The following is a 17,248-nucleotide window of genomic DNA, read 5'->3' on the forward strand; positions in this document are numbered from 1 at the left end:
GGACATCGTTGAATCATGGGTAGCCAGCATTTTATTTATACCCATGTAAAAACAATGTTCATAGCTTGTCCTTCAATTGAAAACTGATAGAACAGCTTAATTAATGTGTCATGTAGCGTCTGGACCTGGTTTAGCGACTCGTACAGAGTTATTGTGACTGAACAGTCAGTTGAAGAAAGCAGGTGTGCACCCTGCTTGCATGCGTGAGCTAAGCCCCGTCCTATGGTGCATTAATTTGATTTTTCCGTTCTTATTACTGTTCTCATCTTCACCTTATCAGAAAGCTCGTTTTCCTATTTTCCATCTTTCATCCATTCTAGGGGAAAGTTAAAATATCCTGAGAAAAATCTTTGCCTCCAGATTTTAGGAACGTGAGAGAGAGCTTGCAGGTTTTGAAAGCTTGACAATGTAATCATAAAGAGTTAATATTTACAGCCGAGAGTCACAGCTGTCATACTCCTTGAGCTCACTGTCTGTTTTAGTCCTTGCCACCTCCCTTTCCTTATTCTTAAGGAGTGACCATAGTATTGATCCCGAGTAATTTAAAAGCTCTTACCTTTTGGTAGGACCGGCAAACCGGGGGAACAAAAATGCTTCAAAAGTTGATCACTTCATCCATGTCTTTGCAGCGTGGCTGTGTCTGGGAGAGAATGCAGCACACATGACCAGTGACATGACCTGCCGTCACGCCTTGGTAGTGTACCCAACTGAAGACGCGAGCGAGCCGGGTTGGTAGACAGGGTATAATTACCCGGTTTGCCAGCAGTCCCAGCCTACTGCTCACACCTGCTCTGCAGGAAATGGAATGTTGTGTGACAGGCTTGTACCAGAGTTTCTTCATGGATAGTTTTCTAATATCCCAGAAATTTTACTTCATGCTAACCTGAAAGCTAGATGAAGACAATTAGAGGCAGCACGGGAATAACGCAAGGACAACGGAGAGACAAGTATATATACTAAGCCATTGTGCTTCCGTACAAACCATCACGGAGAAAGACAGAAAGCCATGGGTGCAGTTGTAGATGGGGCTCTGCTATTTTGTTATCCAAGTCAACGATGACTTCAACTTCCTGACCAATTAAGCCTTTGTGCTTAGATCAGCAGAGATACCTGTGCAGGGTGGTAACCGTTGACATTATAGCTAGGATATCCTTGGTAACTAGGTTTGTAGCCAAACTGGACTTTTTGTTAATTAGACGCTTTGTCTCTGTGGTGGGTTGACCTTGGCCAGCAGCCAGATGCCCACCCAGACACTCTCACTCTCCTCAACATTGCAGCGGATGAAAAGAAGACAGGAGTGTTCTTCAGTCAAGATGAAGACAGGGAGATCACTTAACAGTTACCATCACAGGTGAAACAGACTCAATTTGGGGAAAATTATTTAATTTATTGCCAATTAAAATATTTTTGGATGGTGAGAAACAAAGACAGAAACTAAAACCCCTCCCCCAGATGCCACAGATTTGGCATCTCCAGGTATAACAGTGGCCACATGAGCTTCCTAGTGAGGATCATTCTCGCTTCATCCAAACCCACTGCGAACCTTTTGTGCACAGACTGTTCTCCACAACAGGAGCCCATCCGCAGTGCTCCAGACAAGGACAGAGCGTGATGCATCGGGTTTGCCTGGGGGACTCGCATCGCCAGTCCAAAACATGCTGTTCACTGGGCTCCTGGGCAAAGAAAATCTTACTCAAGAAAGGGCTGCAGCAGTGCAGGAAGCCTCTGACCTTGAGAGGTCAGGATTGCACAATAATTAGCAAAATAGTAAGGTACGCCTGAGAAACTGCCAATGGGTGAAGGAAGCAGAGAGTGAACAGTTGAGCTTTCATGCCCCCTTTGTCACCATAACTTGGAAACTCTTTGAAACAGAGGGTTTTGTTGTCAATGGATGGTTTGGTGTTAGTGGTGAAAGCACATCACCTGCCTCTCATCTGGACTCGAAGGACGAGGTATGGAGCACTTGCTCGGCTTTGCCTCACTGGTGAGAAAGGAGGCTCAGCACTTTGTACGCTATGCACGTGCTGTGATTTACGTTCGACCACCATCAAAGTAGCTGTAGACTCCCCCGAACGAGAGCCACATCTCTAAGCTAAACTGAAAATATGAAAGGACAGCTGTCATTAACTGTCACTTAAATGCTACTTCTGCATTTCAAATCTTTACGCTTTCACAGGTTTCCTGTGTGATATTGGGCTAGTTATTCACTCCTCTGCATTCTCTCCATGTAAAGGAGATAATAGACTGATCACGATATTATTACACAACTTAATTTTAACAGAGATGTTAAAATGCTGCTTTCTTGAAACTGAAATTCTTTGGGGAGATACATTATTTTGACAACATTTTCTCAGGAAAGGTTTTATTTCTTAGGGTTCACTGGTCATTTCTGATGAGGGGGAAAGAAAATCAGTCCCAAGTATGTGGCTAAATGTGGTAGGGTATTGAGGATATTTGATGACGTTAAAACTCAAGAGGTATAGCTATAATGTATAACTGCAAGAGACAGTAAGAGGGTGTTGAAGAGGCTGAAATATGGGAGAAGTGAAAGGAATGAGACTGTACTGGGGAGTCTGAGGAGGAAGGAGGGGCAGAGAGGAGCTCTGTGGACTGACCACAGCCCCCATTCCCCCTGCACGGCTCAGGGAAGGTAGAGGAGTCAGGAACAAAGGAGTGAGGCAGAGCCTGGGAGAGGGGGGAGGAAAGGTGTTGTGGTAAAGTTTGTCTTTTTCTTTCCTGCTACCTGAAATTACTTATTTTAACTGGCAATAAATGAAGTTAATTTTCCCCATGTTGAGTCTGTTTTGTGCATGATGGCAATCGGTAAGTGATCCCCCTGTCTTTATCTTGACCCAAGAGCTTTCCCATTCCTGTTACTCTTGTTTTCTCTCCCTGGCCTGCAGTGAGTGAGTGGCTCGGTGGCAGTTTGGCTTTTAGCAAGGGTTAACTCACCACTCACTCTGTGTGTATCTTTACGTGTTCTGTTCCTTGCGGATGCAGTCATCAACAGCTCATGGTTCCTGTAAGATACAAACATCATCGTAAGTTTTTCAGTCAACGGTTGCCTCAGCTTCTTCAGCAACAAACCCATCTGTAAAAATGTGACCCTCTGCTAGCACATTGCAGATGTTTGTCAGTTTCTTGGAAACATCTTATTTGTGTTCATTCATGACATGCTTTGCACTGGTGAAAATGAAGAATGAAGGAAAGATGTTGATGAACAGAATAATGAAATGAATGAAAATGGAAAGGCCTAGTGAGCCTCCTGAGACTGAGGTGTTGTGAATGAACCTGCAACTTAGACGAAACCACAGAGCAGAACAGAATATAGAGAATATATGTCAGAATACATCTCTGGGTAATCTTAGTGCCAGTAATGCTGGCACTAGAGAAGCACATAATGTGCTCTTAACTTTTTAGGGGTTCCGTAGTAGAACTTAGCTGTCAATATAGAGAGAGGCTGGATCAGGTGTAGTCATTGCACATTCATACTGCAGCGTACCCTTCCTTGACAAGGTGTTTTAGGGTCTAGTGAAAACACCGTTTTGACACTTCTCTCTTCTTTCTTCAATACACACTAACACCTGTAGAGCAAAATGGAGTCAAGGATAGTCCCTTTATATTTTTATTATTTATTTATATGTATGATAGCTAAGTATCTGTGCAGTGATGCTTGTGAGATGGTCCCCTGCGATCTGAACCTCAGCAGTAGGTCTGTGAGCGTGCGTGTGTGTATGGGGAAAAAAGCCATGGATACCAAAAAGTGCAAACGTTTCTCTCGGTTTTCAAGTGAAGTGTCTGTAGCATGTGACACAAGGGAAGAGGAGTGGCTACCAAGGCGTGTGTGCTGCAGGGGCTGTCAGCGCGGGATTGCCGCCCTCCCCTTCCTGCTGCACCCAGCTCCTTGGGGAACCAGGTGGGTACCTGGCACAGACTGGCTTTTCTTTTGATCAGGGAAACATTTGGTAAGGTAGGTTAAAGGATGGCTGTGGTTGCATATCAAATTAATATTTCTTTGTGCTAGGATATTGTGAGACTATATAATTTTTATGAAATATTTTTTCTCTGAACATATACTGAGTGTGCTGGAGGGCACAGAGTTTAGACACAGCCACAGTTCTCCTCTTGCATATTCACATATAAAAGTGTTAATTTAGTAATTGTGTATGGTTTTGTTTATATTGTGAAATATGGTAATTACTAGCCCTGAGATCTTTCACTCCTTGCTTTTCAGTGACTGTAACGCTGCAATCAGAGACACTACCATTAAGCAGGGAAGGAATCTGTGGGAGAAAGGGCCAATTTCTTTGGTGAGAGGCGTCTTTTTTTTCCCCCTGAAGAGTAGAGGGGAAAACCGGATGAAACCATGAATACATCCAAATGTGCTCATGCACAGGAAATTATTACTGTGGCATAGGGTGGTTTAAGTGCTTAAATATTTAGAACAGCTTTAATACGCTTAGCATGCTGCCAAGTTGACGCTCATGAAAGAACCTGAAGCTGTTCAAGCTCTTAGGGGTGTTTACAGGCATACAGGAGGCAGGCACTCCCTTGAGAGCCAGATCTGTTTGGCCTGTTCCAAGTGGCACTGAGCACGCACATGTTCTCGCCTCTTCAGCCTTTGTTGTAGGTGAGATGAGAGGACGCAAAGATCCTCTTGTGTCCTGCCTTACACGCTTCCCTACCCGCTGTGGTCACCCACCAGCTTCACCCTGATTCTTCAGCCCCTGGGGGAAGTGAGTGATTTTAAACTTCTGCTTACATGCTTATCACTGGCTTTCTTTTGCAATCTTAATTATGCTGTTTGCTCTAAGAGAAACAGTGTGATACTTAGCAGAGAGAAAGATTATATCAGTCCCCTTGAATAATTATGTTAATCCCCTGAATATCATGTGTGTTGTCAAACAAAGGTGTAATAATCGTTGTAAATGAATTCTTCTCCTGTTGTCACAAAAGATAGCCTCTTGTGGCATGTAGGAGCTACATTGAGAATTATTTGGGGGGCTTCTCTCCTGTCATCTCATATGATGGGACAACTGGATTCAAGATTTTTTTTTTTTTCTTCTGCGTGTAGCCGATTGCCATAGTTCTGACTGTGGATGTTGTAACCACAGAGTAAAGATCAGAAGGATGACTGCGTATGATACAGGCTGTAAAACCTCACCCCTCACCTGGGGAGTCCTGCATGGCTGCTGGTGGAGCCAGAGCACTGCTGGATATCCAGCCCTACACAGGCCCGTATATAAGGCCGTATCCTGGGGAAGCTGCCCCGGTGAAAGCCCTGGGAGATTTAGAGCCTGGCCCTGGGCAGAGCACACTGCAGCGTAGTGATCCCTGCTAGGGCAGCGCTCCTCCTCGTCCAGGCCTTGTTCACGTCACGTTTGAGCATGGGATGGAGCACAGTGGAGTTTCCTGCATCTCTCCATTGACTTTAGGGGGGCCTCAGCCAGCTGGCTCACACTGTACTCCTAACTTGTAGTTGGATGAACTGAGAGATGTGTGCCTTCCTTTGCTCCCTTTTAAATAGTTCGTATGTTCTTTGAAGCATGATTGTCTCTTTCTTGCTGTTTTGTGTTCAGGGTCTAGCCCCGTTGACTGAAATCTCTGTTAAAGCATGACAAAAATAAAGTTGAATTGAGATAACCCATATTTTTATATAGTTTCTCTGCTACTGGAAAGCTAACAATGAATAAAGGTCCTTTCCTAATAAAGCTTGGAGAAAAATCTGAACCATCCTTCCAGTTATAAAAAGCAGAGACCTTTTGCACACAATTCCCCTCCTGTTTACACCAGCAGGTATTTGTTTGCAAACAGTGGCATCTGGAGCTGGAAGTGTTTTGTAATTCAAGAAATCTCAATGGCTATGAATATCCCTGCTATTATCTACCATAAATACAGCACAGGTAGAAAAAATCCCTCTCCCAATTAAAATGCCAGATTAATACAGCTGAGCATACATCCTATTGACTGGGAACTTGCCTGTCCTGTTTGGTATCTGAACACAACATATTTCTTAGAGCACTGATTATGTAAGAAGGATAAGAGTGACTCAAATATGAAACATCATTCTTTTCAGATAAGATCTAGAGATGAGTTGCTTTAATATGCAAAGTAAATATTTGAGTGACACGTGGCACATAGCTCAAAACAAAGCAGAAACCACTTATATGCAATGGTTTCCAAATGAAAAATTATCTTCAATATGAAAAATTATGCATAGTCTTTTTCTAGTAATTTGCTTATTAAAATAAGATGTAGAAAAGGGAACCAGCCAAGTGCCATGCAGGAATCTGAAAAATCGCTGTACGCTCTGCAGCTAACCTGATCTGAAACCCCAGCCTGCTATAGCCGGATTGTGTGCCTAGCCACAGTGGGGACCATTGCTTAGTTTTGTTAGTAGCACAAAAGTCAAGATCTTCCTTTCTTTTCTTTTCTTTTCCCTTTTAATGTAACCATTCTAAAAGCTCTGAGCCTGGTGTCAGAAAGATGGTTTTAGCATTCCCATAGCCTTACTCATTGACGATGTGGGGCAGAAAAAGCTTAATAGTTTAATTCAAAGTTAATCGTTGAATCATAGGAAAGTTAGTGGACATTTGCCTTGGTTTGCAAGGAATACTTTTATGAAAAAATGTTTTATTGTTTTCTTTTTTATTTTGGATGTTGAAAAATACCCACAATCCTAACTTGGTATTTGAAAATCATATTTTTTGAGACAGTACATGGAAAAAGTCAGTGAGAACACTTCAAAATTGATGGACAAGTTCTTTAAAGTATGTTGTTAATTTTTTCTCTTTTGGACCAGCTTGGCTGATAATGGTTTTCAAGGGGAGACTCTGTCCTGTTAGAAGTCAAGGCCTCGATTCACAACAAATTCTACTTGCATGCTAATGCATCCCTGCTACTAACAGTAATATTTGTGTTTCCGACTTGGCCCCACACTGTGTGGCTTGGACAAGGCAGGCAAGGCTCCAGGATGTCAGCTGCGAGCTGCGAGATGACTCCTGAGCTCTTCATGCCTTGGAGTAATGGACCACAGCATGGAACACTACAACAGAGAAACCCTGCTATAAGAATGAAATGGTGTCTACTGGTTATTATCACACCTAAACAACTGCTAGAGCCAGAACTGTGAAGGATTAGACTCACAGGCTGGAAAAAATACAGAACTGAGAAATGTCATGCAGAGAGGACAAAGCCCGTTCTGCTGGCATGACCATGCTGCTGACACCGGTGATTATACAATTGGGCTGTGTGTGGCATGTCCAAGAGCTGTAAAATTTTCTGCTTGAATTAATGGGCTTTCTGACTTTTCTAGACAACGGGAATCAGCATGATTTCCATCCACATGATGCATGTGACAAAACCACCTTATAGATCATCATACTGATCTCAGAAGGAAGAGGAGTGGACCATTAGCCTTCGGGGTCATTTTGGGAACTTTGTTATCCACAGCCCAGTAATTAACTTCAACAGTAAGGGCTGAGATGCTGGAAAGACCTGGTCACTTAGAGCTGGCTTGCAAGCCAGAGAGGTTTCTGATGTAAGAAAGACTATGTGGTCAGATGACTGAATTATTGTCCAATTGCACACTTTGGTGCAGTCAAAAGAAGAAGTATCTCAGTATTTCAGTTGTCCCTAGAACTCTGCTTTGTGTTAATTATAAGACTGGGTAATGTGGAAAGGGCATTGAACATAGTTTAAATAGGCCAAAAATACCTGTTCCTTTGCAAAGCCTGTGCAAGCCAACACAGTCTTTGCAAAGACTAGTTGTGAGTACATTCAAAATATTTTAGAGGTTGCTTCCGTGGACAGCTATCTGGTACTGCAAGGCAAAAGGACGTGAAAGACACAGATACGTGGTGTCCCATTGCCTGCTACCTCTCATGAAGAGGGGCTGCAGGTCGCTGCGGCCAGGAGGGGTCCGAGGGTAAGGGAGGTGCTGCAGGGTCCAGTGCCTGCCTGGGGCAGGCTGCCAGGGGCTCCTGCGTCCCCTAATTAACTGGGACAGTAATTAACCTCGGTCCCAGTGTGGGGTGCTCTACTGACAAACGCACCCTATCATTAATTTTGAGCGTACATGGTTTATGAGCATATGTGGATTTTTTTTGTTGTTTTGACCTGTGTTTCATAAGTTTATTTTTAGGTAGTCCTGCCAGGAACAGGGAGTTTGACTTGATGATCCTTATGGGTCCCTTCCAACTTGAGATATTGTACGATACTAATGGTTTCAGCTTCTGGAGGCAAACAAAATGATCTGAAACTGATTTTGCTTTTTTTCTTTCAAAGAACATACTCAAAGATACAAATCCCGATCAGTTAACTTGTGGAAATGCTAAGCGTTCTTGAAATTCCTATGCTGAGACTTTCTTGAAAGATTACTTTAGCTGCTTGGTAAGTAGAGAATGACGTTGTATAAGAGAACATATATTTCCTTTTTACAGTAGATGATCACATGTCTTTTTTTAGCCCTTTACCTTGATTGAACTTCCAGAGCACTGAATAAAAACCTGCCAGAAAAGAGGTTCTACTTAGGGAGAACAGCATTCCCTCTACCTCTGTGCGTGGCAGGAAGGACAGAACAGCTTTTTTGTGTGGCTGAGGTGTTGGTGAAGACGGTGTTGGTCAAAGAGCAATTTATGCAAGTTACCTGCGAAGTGTGCAACTACAATTATATGGGAATGTGACAATAATACATGAAAAGTGAAGTCAGAAAGGTCAAAAACTGAAATAGAGATTAATGATGCATTAATTATTAGAATCAATATTGTCTTAAAATGGAAAAGTCAGGCTGAAGTTGTACAGCTGATGAAGCACTTGCAGTGTAGGGTGTGGGTTCAAACCCAGCAAGGCCCGTGTTGGCTGTGACCTGGGGTGCTGGCTTTGACCTGGGCTGGGCTCAGCCTGTAGCTGGGTTACTGGGCGCTGCCACCTGCAGTCTGCAGCTCTCCTTCTCGCTTGTAGAAGCCTTACGTTTAAATGTGTTCATATTTGCTATCCTAAAAGCTCTGCTTCTAAGTGGTTTTACAGAATAATTAACCAGAATTACAAAAACAAACAAACAAAATCAAAAAAACCCCACAAAACCCCAGAGCCATCTACTTAGATCTTTTACCATCCATTCCATCAGAAATATAAGGAGAAACAGTATTGCCTGTTAATGGTCACTCACAAATAGTCTTTAATCCAGTACCTCGTCTCGCTGTGTTACATGAACATTATCTTTTGAAAGCTGTGAATCCTTTCCATCACTGAGTTCAAAATAGGCCATTCAAAGATCTGTATAGGGACAGGATGAGGGGTTTTTTTCCTGTAGCTGAAAGTGGGGCCAGAAGCTACAGTTCTCCATAATGCTGTTCCTTGTAATTCAGGTACCTTTAAAGTTATTTTTGGACTTGTTCCCAGAGCCCTCTCAAATCTGAGTGACCCTGTTGTTGAGCCTTGAGCAGTGGCTGAGGTATCAAGTCTTTACTAATTAAAGTGATCCCATCTACTTTATATGCAGTGCTTTTCTTGCTGGAAACAGAAGACAGGATAGGTCACTGTGGAGGAAGTTGTCTCCTCTGCCTGAAACAGTTCCCTGAAACTGTTGTCCAGCAATGCTCAAATGTTTATCAGCCTGTATCTGGAGCTATGCCAAGAGTGGCTTGCAGAGAGTTAAAGGTGTGCAGAAGTAGTACAGGAGATCAGAGAGGGAATTATCCTGAAATCAGCTGTAAGTAGGATGGTTGTTAGGGTACTTGCTGTACTGCAGAACTTGCTTAATGCTCTCCTGTCAGGGTGTGAAAACACATCCTTGGTGTATGTCCCTTCTGAATTTACAAGTCATTTGTGCTCCGTGGAGTATTATAAAGCAATCTTCTGCTATTACGGGTTTCAGTCTTACTGCGGTTGTCTTTGTGCCAGCATAGGGTATCTCGAACACAAGCTGAGTTTTCCAGTTACGCAGTTTAACTAGTTTTGAAGTCTCTGAAGCTCTGTAATTTTTGGTTTTTAAGTGCCTTTGAGTTATGTTAGGCTGAAAAATGAAAATACAGGGAACTGCTTCAGCATGGAACTCAAACATGAGTCAGCTGCAGCAAGTTGTGCTGTGCCGGAGGTTGAAGCTGTTCCTCGGTTAGGAGTGCTCCGAGTCAAAGAGAGTCCTGAGAAGAGCTCCTTAGCTTCGAGTTGCTGCTGAGCCACCCAGTCACACTCCCAACACCTGTCTTCAGCTCTCTTCTGATCCCTCTTCAAGGAAAAAGGAAATGCTTGTGTGATGGTCCCAGTAAGCCCACGCCTGCCTCCTACTTTAACTAGGAGGTAGATGCTGAATCATCACGTCAATATATTTTTACTTAAAGATCATTCCAGAGAGCAGTATTTTCTATGCAGGAAATTGATCAAGAACCAATCTGCTGCCTGCATCTGTGGGCAAATAAGGATTGTGAGCAGAGACAAGTGGCAAGATCTGTCCCTGGTAAAAGAGGTTCATCGTTTATTTGCCTTTCATCGAAGACAGCATGCTACTGATGTGAGCAGTCCTTCCTTCAAGGACTGAAATCACGAGCACTCCATCACAGTGCTATTACTGTGACACTGGCACCAAGCGCGTCGTTGTTGCCAGAGCACAGTCAAACTTCATTCATTCCCAGCTCTTTCCTCTCTTGTACTAGGCACTGTTTTTAGGAGGCTTTCACTGCCGTACATGAGGTGCTGTATTTGCTGCTCAGGTATTTCTGACAGACAGGACACCCAGTGAGTACGTACTAAAGGATCAAAAGGGCACACTGGTGCTCCTAACTGAATGGTTTCACTTTTGGAGCATTAAGGAATTCATGCAAGCGACAGAGAGGAAAGCAGGTTAATTTGAACACAGCACACTTCTCTCAAGCAGCCCTGCTTGGAGAGGGAGTGTTCCTTCTCAGAAAATAATAATTAAACAAGGGTAAGTTAGATTATGTACCCCTAGAAATGCTTTGCACTGCTCTGTCTCTCATTAACTCTGGCAAAAATACTGGTCAGAGCAATATATTATAACACATCTGTTTCCTGGTGCAATTAGGAACGTAACAAAGACATTATTCAAGAAATTTCAAGATAATAAAACCTTTCCTTGCTGAACCTAGTCTTTTTGCCTGACACATTTGTCCCTGGCATTCGTTTCATTTTATTTCTCATGAAAGGGTCAAATGAATGATTAATGGATCAGCCAGTGGCATCACTGTGAAATATATATTTTTTTCTGCAGAGTAAATGGAAGTATTTCTCTTGCTTTGCTGTTGTTTGAGTGCTGGCTTATGGTAAAATGGCTACTAGTTCCCTGTAGCAGTCAGATGGGCCAGTACGTCGAGAAGCTCGGGAATATTACTCTTTTTTTCTTCTCCCTCATCTGTCAGCTGTGACGCTTTCCCATCTGCCCTTGTAACCTGTCTCTGGATTGCTGTAACAGCATTAATCAGCAGAATGGACAAAACCCAAACTACATGACTGACAGCAGAGAAAGACCCAGATGTTACCTCATCAATGCTTTTGCGTGGGCTGATCAGCCACGTTCTGCCTGGTCTTGTCAGCTTGCTGCTCCGCGCTTAACAAACTGTTCTTGCATTGGTGCATAGCATGGGGCTTTGCTAGGATAAAGCAGAGCGTGGAGGGCAGGAAGAGAGAAAGAGAGGCTGGGAAAACGAAGAGTAGCTTTACAGAGCCAAACAACCTACTGTCAGATCTTCCTTTTTACAGTTTAGGAAGGTACTTCTGGGTGTTTCAATAGGTCTGTGAGGGAGGAGACACCCGAGCGATCCGGAGTTGGAGAGTTCAGAGTTGGATCCTCCCTCTCATTCTCTCGTAAGGAGAGGCTGTAACGAGATCTGTTGGAAGGAGGTGTGTTCGTAGCATGTGTCCATCTCTGCAACATGCCTTTTGCAGGGCAAATAGTGAAACTGAGCCAGCACGTAGTCAAACACACACACAAGGGTGAAAAGCCATATCCGTCCCAGTTAATCTGGAAGGATAGTTTATCAGTACCCTGTCCTGCTGGCATCCTCTGAGAGCAAAAGTCACTTTCAGGACAAAGCCAGGAAAGGTGGATTTAGGCCTTTTACACATACTGCTGACAAAGTCACTCACCATGACCAGAAAAACAAGGCTGATGCAGAAGGAAAATGCAAAGATGGGTTTTTATATTGCTGGGAACCCTGTACCACTATCCTGTCCCCCTTCTGAGCCAGCTTGGTGTCCCAGCTAGCAGTAGTACAGCTTTTCTGGCTTAAATTTGGAGGAGGAGGTAAAATCTTTCAGAGTATTTTTGAGTAATGTCATTGTACTGTGATTTAGTCTGCAGCATCTAATCCTGTCCACCACTTCGACTTAAAAAGGGCTTTAAGGTGTAGAGCTGCAGCATTCTAATCACTGAGGAATGGCTTGTGTCTAGAACAGACTACACCCAAGGACAAGGCTAAAAGCAAAAGGCAATTTCTAATGATGATACATAGTAGATAATGTGTTTAGCCTTAATTTTGTTTACTGTAAGTGGAGCCCTTGAGGGAAAACCAATATAAGCATTTCCTCAGTCAAGAGTGGAGCCACAAGATAGGCATGTTGTTTAAACAAAATTCACCATCTGCTAGTGAGCGTTTAAATCTTTTGGGAGGCAGGAACATGGTGTGTGATAGTTGCAGAGTAAATGTTTACCTGTTACGGTGATGCTGACTACAAAAGGCCTGGCAATAGGGCACAGCGTCAGCAGTAATGGAGACATCCTGGCCTGGCAGCTTCCCAGTTCCTGTGACTGGGAGATCACTGAACCCCTGGCCCTGGGACAGTGAATTTGCACTAACTGACAATATCTTACTTTTCTGTGTTGCCTTAAGAAATAGTCCGTAGTATTCCAAATATTCCAGTATCCCAAATTAAGAAATAGTCCCCAGTATCTCTGCAGACCGCAGACTGAGTAACGCTGGTATAGGCTGGACTTACAGAAGCCCCAAAGTAATACCAAGGTTGCTCCAGTGCATGAGTGTTATTCAGGCTCTGTGGAAAGAGTAGCCAGGTAGTTAATTAAAAAGAGAAAAAAAGAGAGAGAGGAAACATCAATGCTGTGAAGGTGCCTTGTCAAAGGGACATTACTCCCGCGCTCTGTCGCGTTCTCCTTCAGCTCCACATGCTTTTACTCTCTGTGCCAAGCAGCTGGCTGCCCCAAAATTGGGAGACAGCACAGTACTTAAAGAGCAGAGAAATGCGTGTGGTTTGAGAAGGTGGAAAAGCTGCATCAGGCTGTGGCCTGGGGGGCGAGGAGAGGGAGTCGTGTATGTTCAGCACGGCTGTCCCTCAGATGATGAGCTGTGAGCTGGCCAGTTCAAACCCTGCTGTTATTTAAGCTGAAAGATCTTCCTTCCCACATGATGGTCCGACAAGCTGGGATACGGACTGAATTCGTTTACCAAATTAAGGAAAATTAAGAGAGTGAATGCTACAACGCATGACCATGCAATGTTTCTATTGATTCCTAGTTTTAAAGAATGGGTGTTGCTGGGGTATCTAAACACTCTCAAGTTTAAATATCCTTATTTGCAAGTCAGTTTTGTCAGCATGTTCTCCTTTGTTACGAAAGCCCCTGGGTGAATCGCTGTGAGCTTGAAAAGGTAATTAATATCTGGATTGGTTTTTTTTTTGACAGGAATAGATTGTGAATAACTTCAAACAAGAGTGAGATCTGAGACTGGCCAATTTCTTCAAAAGAATAACTGAGTCTGTAAGTCATCACCGAACAGTTTGATACCTGGCAACGGAGTGGTAAGGCTGAAGGACTTTTTTCAATTGTATGGCCAAAGTGAAAAATTGAAAACAATTTCACTTTGAATCAGCCCAAGCCAAAACATGAGCTGAATTGAAAATTACAGATTGCACCAAATGGAACTGTGTTTGGCATAAAGCATCTGTGCCATGATGCAGAATTTGAGACATTCACAGACTAATAATAATAATGAAAATAAGCTGTCTAAACCTATTACTGAGGTGGTATTGCCAGAGGCTGTTGAATGGTAGCATTGGTGAACTTGCAGCAGATTTAACGTCAGAGTGGGGAATCACCTCATTGCTCACTGTAGTGACTTCAGTGAGCACTTCCTCCTGTGTCAGCCTTAAGATTTTACTTCTCTCATGCCCACTGAAACATTTATGCATCTGGGCTAAGTATTGCACCACGTACAAAGATTTATATGTTTGATAAAAGCATCTTCATACAGCAGATTCTAGTCTGTCAGTCTGGAATTTGAGGCTGCAGGTGAAAGATTAATGGAAAAACATAAGGCTCCTTTCCTTAACAGGAGAAAATGTTAAAAAGAGGCAGAGAGGAGTACTGCATTACTGTAGTCACCTGGATACACCTCTGATACATTCAGAAACCCTGGAAAAGAACAGGAGCCCCCTTCTCACTTTGGTGCTGATTATGTGTGATGTTGGTTCCCCTGGTGAGAACACTCTTCTGTGCTTCAGTTGAAACTGGACTAAGTCCTGGGATCATCTTAATCTGTAATCGAACTGAATACAGTGCCATTCTGAAGAAATCACAGCTGCTAAGCATTTCTGTTAGGTTAACCATGAGCCAGCATTGTGCCCTGGCTGCCAAGAAAGCCAATGGAATCCTGGGGTGCATCAAGAAGAGTGTGGCCAGCAGGACGAGGGAGGTTCTCCTTCCCCTCTACACTGCCCTGGTGAGGCCCCATCTGGAGTACTGTGTCCAGTTCTGGGCTCCCCAGTTCAAGAAAGATGAAGAGCTACTGGAGAGAGTCCAGTGGAGGGCTACAAGGATGATGAGGGCACTGGAGCATCTCTCCTATGAGGAGAGGCTGAGGGAGCTGGGCTTGTTCAGCCTGGAGAAGAGAAGGCTGCGAGGGGACCTAATAAATGGTTATAAATATCTGCAGGGTGGGTGTCAGGAGGATGGGGCCAAGCTCTTTTCAGTGGTACCCAGTGACAGGACAAGGGGCAATGGGCACAAACTGAGGCACAGGAAGTTCCGTCTGAACATGAGGAAGAACTTCTTCCCTCTGAGGGTGACGGAGCCCTGGCCCAGGCTGCCCAGGGAGGTTGTGGAGTCTCCTTCTCTGGAGATATTCAAGACCCGCCTGGACAAGGTCCTGTGCAGCCTGCTGTAGGTGACCCTGCTTCAGCAGGAGGGTTGGACTAGATGACCCACAGAGGTCCCTTCCAACCCCTACTATTCTGTGATTCTGTGATTCTGTTTCATGTGTATATTCTCTGTTTTCGAGAGGCTTAGGGGTGTAACACACCTCTAAAAGCTGTCTTTGTCATTAGTACAAAACTGAGTATGTATGCCAATGGGGTTATTGTTCTTGAGCATTGTCATACAGGAGTGGCTATCTATAGACTTACTGTGAAATCTTTTCCAGAGTCAGAAGATATTTAGAGATCAATGGAAAGGAATTAAATACCTGAAGACAGCTATGTGGCTGTGAAATGAGAGAGATGGATGAGGCGGAAGCTGACCTGATGAACTACTAGTAAGTATTCAGTTGATTTTCTTTTAAAAATATAATTTAATTCAAACAATGTATCTGGGAATTTTTATACTTTCCTACTGATTTTTTTTTTCACCCTCTGAGGAAGTTTGACTGGTGGAAGCAGAGGAAGTATAGAATATTCCCTCATCAGAGCACACTTTTGCTTGTCAGCTGCCATGATGTTGGCATAAAAAAAAAAAAATCAATATTCTCTAAGAAAACAACAAAGATGTGACATTTCTGCAGCACAGTTTCCAGCTCCCTGAAGCCCATCATAGGCGGAAACCACAACCATTTTTAGGCTACCATCTCTGTGCAAAGATTTTTTTTATGGTCCCGTTCTTTTCTTGTTTTATACACTAGTGTGATTCAAACACAAAATCCTTCTATCTTTCCATTTATTATACAAACAGGAATTGCTCTTTTTTTTTTAATGTTGCATTAAATTTTCTGTAAACAACAGGAAATTGTTGGACTGCATGAAATTCTTTAGTTTTTTTTAAAAAAATACAGAGCCAAGGGTTAACTCTCCTCAAATAACTAATGGAGTCAGACCCTTGGAACTGTCAGTTTAAAGAGTAAAAACAATGCTGTGATGCCTGCCTCTGTCTGCATGGCCAGTTCCCACTGTCAAAGGATCCCAGACTGTTGCTACAGGGAGAATATTTGTGAACCATTTCGCTGTGCTGTGAAAAATAGCCCTTGGGTAGAAGGAAGGAAAGGTGACAAGTAAAAGAAGCAGATGTTGTGAACACTGCTGTTTTAATACTCCTCTTGCTCTTGCCCTTTCCCCCGCCATGAGGGTAGGAGGAGGGAGAGGACAGTGAGATGCTGAAGGCTCAGGCTGCCTGCATAAGCAAAACCTGAACTTTTAGAGAAGCAATTTTCTTAAACAGTTCTCTCCCAAAATAGATGTAGGCAGGAAGTAGTGAAGTGGACGCCAAAAGGCTGGGAACAAGGTAACTGAATAATTTCCTGTTTGCTTTATCTGTTTGAAACAAAAGGGTTGGAAAGTATTTCCTCTTGATGATGAGATCACAACCGTTGTTGGGAAGTGTGGTATGTTGAACATCATCACAAGGGCCTTTCTGGCTAATCAGAGCCAAGAATAACTGTAACCAGTCCACCCTGCTGCAAAATATTCTCGTAGCTCATTGGTGCAGTAATAGCTTCTGCAGAAACAAAGTCACACTTACAGTGAAGCTTAGTAAGCGCTGACCTTAGCAGGCACCAGTGCAAGTAACTGATTTGTTTCCTGGAAAGCTATAGCACCCTCACAGTTGTTCTAGATCCTTCCTCCAGGAATGGCTACAGGGCAGTCTCGATGAACATTCATCTAATGGAAATGGCACTGCCTGAAAATCTTACGTCTTATTTGCTTGTTTACTTAATGCAACATTTACTCCCTTTCTCCTTCGAATTCCTACAGGAGATTTTGACTTGTCCTTGACACCCCCTCCCCCCAGCTTTTTTTGGCAGTTTTTCCAATATTTGATCTCTTGATGAAAATTCAAAATTAGGTGAACGCTTTTTATTCACTTTTCTAATTGTCAAGTTCTTTGTCATCATTTGGTCTTACCTTGTACACAGACTTGCAGAAAGTACATTGAATCCTTTGCATCAAGGATTGTTTACATTTTCCTGTACCTTATGTGAATGTTTCTACTGATATAAAATATAGAAAGTGATCACATCTGTACCCACTCAGCGCAGTACCTGTGCAGTCCTGTACTCCCATGCATTCCACTAAA

The 17,248-nt window shown here is 43.3% G+C and overlaps 1 long non-coding RNA gene across 1 annotated transcript; it reads left to right on the plus strand.

Annotated features, from left to right (window-relative positions):
- Window positions 1-3,877: 3,877 nt before the first annotated feature.
- Window positions 3,878-15,492, plus strand: LOC142363260 (uncharacterized). Its single transcript, XR_012765631.1, has 3 exons — window positions 3,878-3,916; window positions 13,652-13,767; window positions 15,387-15,492. It is a non-coding gene; the product is annotated as an uncharacterized LOC142363260 (long non-coding RNA).
- Window positions 15,493-17,248: the final 1,756 nt, after the last annotated feature.

The sequence above is a fragment of the Opisthocomus hoazin genome, chromosome 15 (assembly GCF_030867145.1).
Source record: "Opisthocomus hoazin isolate bOpiHoa1 chromosome 15, bOpiHoa1.hap1, whole genome shotgun sequence".
In the NCBI taxonomy this organism is placed as follows: domain Eukaryota; kingdom Metazoa; phylum Chordata; class Aves; order Opisthocomiformes; family Opisthocomidae; genus Opisthocomus; species Opisthocomus hoazin.